Genomic DNA, 8,359 nt, shown 5'->3' with positions numbered 1-8,359 from the left:
AAAACATAAAAAAATGATATAAATGAGGTGTCGCTGTAATCGTACTGACCCGAAGAATAAAACTGCTTTATCAATTTTACCAAACGTGGAACGGTATAAACGCCTCCCCCAAAAGAAATTCATGAATAGCTGGTTTTTGGTCATTCTGCCTCACAAAAATCGGAATAAAAAGCGATCAAAAAATGTCACATGCCCGAAAATGTTACCAATAAAAACGTCAACTCGTCCAGCAAAAAACAAGACCTCACATGACTCTGTGGACCAAAATATAGAAAAATTATAGCTCTCAAAATGTGGTAACGCAAAAAATATTTTTTGCAATAAAAAGCGTCTTTCAGTGTGTGATGGCTGCCAATCATAAAAATCCGCTAAAAAACCCGCTATAAAAGTAAATCAAACCCCCCTTCATCACCCCCTTAGTTAGGGAAAAATTAAAAAAATGTATTTATTCCCATTTTCCCATTAGGGTTAGGGCTAGGGTTAGGGCTAGGGTTAGGGCTAGGGTTAGGGCTAGGGTTAGGGCTAGGGTTAGGGCTACTGCTAGGGTTAGGGTTAGGGCTAGGGTTAGGGCTAGGGCTAGGGTTAGGGTTAGGGCTAGAGTTAGGGTTAGGGCTAGGGTTAGGGCTAGGGCTAGGGTTAGGGTTAGGGCTAGGGTTAGGGCTAGGGCTAGGGTTAGGGCTAGGGTTAGGGTTAGGGCTAGGGTTAGGGCTAGGGTTAGGATTAGGGTTAGGGCTAGGGTTAGGGCTAGGGCTACAGTTTGGGTTGGGGCTAAAGTTACAGTTAGGGTTTAGATTACATTTACGGTTGGGAATAGGGTTGGGATTAGGGTTAGGGGTGTGTCTGGGTTAGAGGTGTGGTTAGGGTTACTGTTGGGATTAGGGTTAGGGATGTGTTTGGATTAGGGTTTCAGTTATAATTGTGGGGTTTCCACTGTTTAGGCACATCAGGGGCTCTCCAAACGCGACATGGCGTCCGATCTCAATTCCAGCCAATTCTGCGTTGAAAAAGTAAAACAGTGCTTCTTCCCTTCCGAGCTCTCCCGTGTGCCCAAACAGGGGTTTACCCCAACATATGGGGTATCAGCGTACTCAGGACAAATAGGACAACAACTTTTGGGGTCCAATTTCTCCTGTTACCCTTGGGAAAATACAAAACTCGGGGCTAAAACATATTTTTTGTGGGAAAAAAAAAGATTTTTTGTTTTCACGGCTCTGCGTTATAAACTGTAGTGAAACACTTGGGGGTTCAAAGTTCTCACAACACATCTAGATTAGTTCCCTGGGGGGTCTAGTTTCCAATATGGGGTCACTTGTCACTTGTGGGGGGTTTCTACTGTTTAGGTACATTAGGGGTTCTGCAAACGCAATGTGACGTCTGCAGACCATTCCATCTAAGTCTGCATTCCAAATGGCGCTCCTTCCCTTCCGAGCTCTGCCATGCGCTCAAACGGTGGTTTCCCCCAACATACGGGGTATCAGCGTACTCAGGACAAATTGGACAACAACTTTTGGGGTCGAATTTCTCCTCTTACCCTCGGGAAAATACAAAACTGGGGGCTAAAAAATAATTTTGGGGGGAAAGATTTTTTTTTTTAATTTTCACGGCTCTGCGTTACAAACTGTAGTGAAACACTTGGGGGTTCAAAGCTATCACAACACATCTAGATGAGTTCCTTAGGGGGTCTAGTTTCCAAAATGGTGTCACTTGTGGGAGGTTTCTACTGTTTAGGTACATTAGGGGCTCTGCAAACGTAATGTGACACCTGCAGACCATTCCATCTAAGTCTGCATTCAAATGGCACTCCTTCCCTTCTGAGCCCTCCCATGTGCCCAAACAGTGGTTCCCCCCACATATGGTGTATCATCGCACTCAGGACAAATTGGGCAACAAATTTTGGGGTCCAATTTCTCCTGTTACCCTCAGGAAAATACAAAACTGGGGGCTAAAAAAATAATTTTGTGGGAAAAAAATTTTGTTTTATTTTTACGGCTCTGCATTATAAACTTCTGTGAAGCACTTGGTGGGTCAAAGTGCTCACCACACCTCTAGATAAGTTCCTTAGGGGGTCTACTTTCCAAAATGGTGTCATTTGTGGGGGGTTTCAATGTTTAGGCACATCAGTGGCTCTTCAAACGCAACTTGGCGTTCTATCTCAATTCCTGTCAATTTTGCTTTGAAAAGTCAAACGGCGCTCCTTCCCTTCCGAGCTCTCCCATCCGCCCAAACAGTGGTTTACCCCCACATATGGGGTATCAGCGTACTCAGGACAAATTGTACAACAACTTTTGGGGTCCAATTTCTTCTCTTACACTTGGGAAAATAAAAAATTGGGGGCGAAAAGATAATTTTTGTGAAAAAATATGATTTTTTATTTTTACGGTTCTACATTATAAACTTCTGTGAAGCACTTGGTGGGTCAAAGTGCTCACCACACCTCTAGATAAGTTCCTTAGGGGGTCTACTTTCCAAAATGGTGTCACTTGTGGGTGGTTTCAATGTTTAGCCACATCAGGGGCTCTCCAAACGAAACATGGCGTCCCATCTCAATTCCAGTCAATTTTGCATTGAAAAGTCAAATGGCACTCCTTCGCTTCCGAGCTCTGCCATGCGCCCAAACAGTGGTTTACCCCCACATGTGGGGTATTGGCATACTCAGGACAAATTGTACAACAATGTTTGGGGTCCATATTCTCCTGTTACCCTTGGTAAAATAAAACAAATTGGAGCTGAATTAAATTTTTTGTGAAAAAAAGTTAAATGTTCATTTTTATTTAAACATTCAAAAAATTCCTGTGAAGCACCAGAAGGGTTAATAAACTTCTTGAATATGGTTTTGAGCACCTTGAGGGGTGTAGTTTTTAGAATGGTGTCACACTTGGGTATTTTCTATCATATAGACCCCTCAAAATGACTTCAAATGAGATGTGGTCCCTAAAATAAAATGGTGTAGAAATGAGAAATTGCTGGTCAACTTTTAACCCTTATAACTCCCTAACAAAAAAAATTTTGGTTCCAAAATTGTGCTGATGTAAAGTAGACATGTGGGAAATGTTACTTATTAAGTATTTTTTGTGACATATCTCTGTGATTTAATTGCATAAAAATTCAAAGTTGGAAAATTGCGAAATTTTCATAATTTTCGCCAAATTTCCGTTTTTTCACAAATAAACGCAGGTACCATCAAAGAATTTTTACCATTGTCATGAAGTACAATATGTCATGAGAAAACAATGTCAGAATCACCAGGATCCATTGAAGCGTTCCAGAGTTATAACCTCATAAAGGGACAGTGGTCAGAATTGTAAAAATTGGCCCGGTCATTAACGTGCAAACCACCCTTGGGGGTAAAGGGGTTAAAATTTACTTCCAATATCAGTACGAATGTCATCAATTTTTTAGATTTACAGATTTTTATTGATAATAGCACTATCCAGACTCGGACTTTCTATAAACCTACGGATACGAACAGTTTTATTCCGTTAGGTAGTTGTCACCTCCCTGCCTGGTTGTTGAATATTCCTAAAAGTCAATATATGCGTATTTATCGGAACTGCTCGAGGATTGAAGATTTTAACATCGAGGCTGAAACTATGACAAAAAAATTCTTGCAAAAAGGGTATAAGCAAGACACATTGGGAATGTCTAAAGACAGTGTTCTCATAAAATCACGTCAGGATCTGATCATTTCTACTGGAAAACAGAAGGCTACCAATGAATTTATCCCCACAATCACCCAATACAATGCCAATTCATATTTGTTACGCAAAATTGTAAATAAACATTGGCATCTATTAAAAGATAAGATCATTGGGGATAAAATGTCTACCTATTCCAGATTCATATATAAGAAGGCTTTGAACTTGGGAAATATGATTGCTTCCTCCTACCATTCAGAATAAATCCCTCCCTGTCAATAATTCCTCTTTTTTTCATAATTTATTAAAAGGTTTTTTTCCATGTCATAGGTGTAATATGTGCAATCAAACTAACACACACAAAACCACCAGTATAGATAAAGGGGATCTGAATTTTAAGATAAATGATTTTATTACATGTTCAACCACAGGAGTGATCTATACCATTAAATGTCCATGCCAAAAACTGTATGTCGGGCGAACAAAAAGGCCCCTGAAAGTCAGAATCAACGAGCACATACGCAATATCAGGAATAGATTTATGGGTCACCCACTTTCTAAACACTTTATAGAAATTCATGGAGGAATGACCCATACAATGGAAATTTCTGGGATTGAAATTGTACATCCACACTGGAGAGGTGGCAACTATATAAAAGCCATGTCTAGGACTGAAAGTAAGTGGATCTTTTTACTTGACACATTGACCCCCAGAGGACTTAATTGTGGAGTTGAGCTGTTCGGCTTCCATTAACAAACAGGATCGTGGAGGTTATAAAAGGACTCCGTAGCTGGGCAAGGACCAGCCCTGAGGAAGAAAACAGTAGTTTTCGAAACGCGTTGGTTTTTGTTGGTCCTTACAGCGATCCGTACGGAATTCTCCAGTCACGTGGGGCGGTCACTTGATCACTACGTCACGCAGGTCCTAGACACGCCGCTCACATCATTCGCACCTCGCGGCGTTGCCGGACCAAGACGGAGGATCTCCGCCCCCTGCTGGAATCTGACACACGGAGGCAGCTGCCACCGACTGGGACAGCTCTCCGGCATCACGTTCTCTGTAGACTTTGCACGTGCTACCCAGTGCCTCTGAAAATCTTCTCAAACCGGGAGATGATCTACTTTTATTTCTCAAGGTATTGACTACTACATTATTTTATGTGACCTTTTATACTATAGCCCTAGTAGGAGACCGTAGCGCCCACTATTTGGCTACAGTATTTGTTTTCCTATCTCCGCATGGATTATAAACTGATATGTATGCACTAAAAACTATTGACTGTATATGTATTGTGGAAGGCATCTACATACACATTGAGGTCTTGTTAGCCACATATTATATATGGTCCTTTTTTAATCAACTCTGGCAGATTCAGTTGTAATTATAAACCTAGGGTATACCAGCGTGAATTTTTTCTATATGTTGTTATCCGTTTTTTTTACAATCTTGTGATTGTTTTAATTTGCTGCAGGTATTTCTATACCCCATATCACCAGCGCTGCTTTCACTCCTCCTTTTTGTATGATATTTGGAACTGTTGAAGATTGCTTCCACCTTGACTAAATCCCCATTTCAGCTGTAAAAAAACAGCTCTAAAGGGTAATGCTGGGTCCACCATGCTTTAATGTGGGTATTGTGTTCTTTTGGTGATGCAAAGTTGTTTGCTTTGCCACTCTATCCCACAGGTCAAACATATGAAGTCTACAAAAGAATGTTGTCACATGCAGTACACAACTAGTATGGTATCAGTAATTCTTACAGCTCATCAATTTTTGAGGGACGTACAATTCTAGGTAATGTCACTATTGTGCCAAATTTAAGTCACTTCTTGTTGACCAGCTTCACAGTGTTCCATGTTATATCTGATGCCTTGGGAATTTTTTGTACCCTTCCCCTGACTAATAACTTTAATCAATGAAATTCCTTTAATGTGTTGTAAGCTGTTTATGTATAAAGGCTTTTGTTGTAAAATGCAACCAAGAAAATCTCAGAAAAATGCTACAGATAAACTTTATATGGGATAATATGAATCATTTTAAATTATGGCAGCTGTGTACTGACTAGTGACTACTATTTAATATGGGTTTAAATGTGATTAGAAACCACATTATTTTAGGCTTTTCACTTGTATTTTTCCCCTCAAAATGATTTCAGTTTTTTTCTCAATGGATTTGTACAGATTATGGGTGCAATTAAAGGAATTAAAATTTCTAAAATAATTCAACTTGGTACGATTTTTTTCACATGAAAAAAACAACAACATTTTAACAGGGGTGTGTAGACTTTTTTATTTCTACTGTATTTAATTTACTAAAGCATGAAGTTCCAAGAAAATTTTAAAAGAATGTCCTGATGTGAAATATTTGGACAACGGCGCAGCTGCCGTCTTTTCAGTCAAAGCTGCTTCAAGAAAATGCAGTTGTTTTCTTGAGGTGGCTTTTCTGTCATTCTCACAGCGTCTCTGCTACCAGCAACCTTCACTCTATAATGTCAAATATAGACATTGTGGCTTCCAAGCAAAAGCTGCCAGAAGAATGAGAATTTCACTACTTTAACCACTCCAGGATTAAAACAAGATGGAACTTTTCCATAGGCACTTTTGCAACTCTTTTTTAGCATTGCAAAACGCTCCCAGATGGAATCTGCTTGAAAAAGTGGTCATGTGTACATAGCCCTGAATTCAAAAACTCCTCAAAAACTTGGATTGTCCAATCCACAATCTCAATAAAAGCACTCAGTGTGTACAAATCCTTAATTTTTTTAAAAAAAATCCATGAAGAATAGACAGTGTGACTTTTTTAGACAATGAAAAGGACAGTAAAGTCTTAAAATATATACATTTTTGTGACAATGTGTTATTTTAGTTAAGTGTTGTTTTTGTGCCTTATACCTTGAAAAGAACCAGAAAACTACTGCTGTAACCATGAAGCACGAAAAAAAAAACTTAGCATACCATATGTCTTTTTTTTGCAAAATGCGAGATAAAACACATCTAGAAAAAGCCCAAACAAAAACACATTGAAATTGTATGAAAGTAGCAACAAAAACACTATAAAAACCTGACCTAAGGGCTATTAGTAAATCCAGCCTAACAACACAGCAGCAAGTACCAACACGTTGTAGTACTGACTAGAGACATTACTTTCAGCTCCTGCACCAGAATATACTTCCATCTACCATGTGTGATACTCGTGCCTGCTTATACATAATATGGGCCATTGGGTTGCCAGGGCCGGACTGGCCATCTGGCAATTCTGACAAATGCCAGAAGGGCCTGTCTGGTCATGGGCCACCTTGTCTGCTATGTCGTTAACAAAATTGGTGTTCTCAAAACACCCATACTGTTAAGAGTTGTGAAGGAGGTATCATTAGAAATATTGGTCTTGTAGTAAATCTTGCTTTCCTCCATCCAGGGTAATATTAGTAATATATACCATCTGGTGCTTGAGGATGGGGAAAGCATGGGCCTGTGTGATTTCAAATGCCAGGGCTGAATTTTAGCCCCAGTCCATACCTGTTGGGTACCCACATGCACCATGGCAAAGGATATATTATGCCATATCCCTGGTGCCCAATGAGATTGTTTTCATGTCCTGACATTTTTTGATACTTGGAACGTCCAGTGACAGAAAATGTGCACTACCTATTTTTTGAATTGTTCAATGTCTTGCATCATTGTTTCGAGAATGCAAAGTATTCTTGTATGTCCTGATCTGGATTAATACCTCACTCCAATGTTCCAGAATCCTATGATTTCTCAGTTAGTACCCATGTATAACTGTTCTGCTACTTCCCAGGTGGTCACAAATTGCTTATAGGCCATTGGCTAGCAGTGCACTAAAAATGGCTAACACATTGTAACTGAGAATTTTGTGAGCAGGGATCAGTCAGGAACAGATTGTATTTACAGAGAGCAAGCAAAGTTTTCTACATCAAGTTGCATATCTTTTTATCATACCATTGTGAGCCTAAAGTGGATCTCTCACTATAAGGCCAGCTTCACACTTGCGAGTTTTCCGGACGTATGAGCGCAGAAACTACGTCCGTAAAATTCGCAAAACATACGGCACAATTATTCTCTATGCCCCTGCTCCTATCTGCCGTATTAAACTGATCAGTATTATACGGCTTTCTACGGCCGTAGAAAATCGCAGCATGCAGCGTTTGTCACCGTATTGCGCAAATAAAACGTCAATGAAAGTCTATGGAAGCCCCAAAAATACGGATCACACACGGACCAGCAGTGTGACTTGCAAGAAATACGCAGCGGTGTTAGCGAGAAAAGCCGGTAATTCATTGCGGTGTACAGTAAAATCACACTGACAGCTTCCAGTAGAATAGGTAGAATAAATGTCTACACATAGAATAGGTATATATATAATGTCAGTGAGACACATATATATATATATATATATATATATATATATATATATATATATATATATATATATATATATATACTTCCAGCGCTAGACAGCTTTAAAGCCGGTAATTCAATTACCGGCTTTTGCTTTCTCCTTCCTAAAACCCGACATGATATGAGACCTGGTTTACATACAGGAAACCATCTCATATCACCATTTTTTTTGCATATTCCACACTACTAATGTCAGTAGTGTGTCTATGCAAAATTTGGCCGTTCTAGCTAGTAAATTAAGGGGTTAAATGGCGGAAAAAATTGGCGTGGGCTCCCGCACAATTTTCTCTGCCAGAGTAGTAAAGC

The sequence above is a fragment of the Ranitomeya imitator genome, chromosome 4 (genome assembly GCF_032444005.1).
Source record: "Ranitomeya imitator isolate aRanImi1 chromosome 4, aRanImi1.pri, whole genome shotgun sequence".
Lineage (NCBI taxonomy): Eukaryota > Metazoa > Chordata > Amphibia > Anura > Dendrobatidae > Ranitomeya > Ranitomeya imitator.
This window is presented reverse-complemented; position numbering follows the sequence as displayed.